This window comes from Desmodus rotundus, chromosome 9, assembly GCF_022682495.2.
Source record: "Desmodus rotundus isolate HL8 chromosome 9, HLdesRot8A.1, whole genome shotgun sequence".
Classification (NCBI taxonomy): Eukaryota; Metazoa; Chordata; class Mammalia; order Chiroptera; family Phyllostomidae; genus Desmodus; species Desmodus rotundus.
The window spans coordinates 59,006,013-59,006,280 of record NC_071395.1 but is presented as its reverse complement, the minus strand read 5'-3'; positions in this window follow the sequence as shown (position 1 = coordinate 59,006,280).

Genomic DNA, 268 nt, shown 5'->3' with positions numbered 1-268 from the left:
CTTCTGTACCCACCCGGCTCTCTATATTTCCATCTCCCTCCCTGGATTTCTTAGAACAGCTCACTCATATTTCAACCTCATTCAGCTGTAGTGGGGCACGGGCAGGAGATAACTTAAGGTGACCTGAGCCCTGTCGGGCGCCATTTTGTACGGAAACTGAACGCTGGGCGGAGAGAGCGTCAGGGAATCCAGAGGAGGCCGCCTGGCAGGAGGGCGTGCGCGGGGGTGCGTCGTTACTACGCGGTGTATTTCCGCTTCCTCTTGGTTC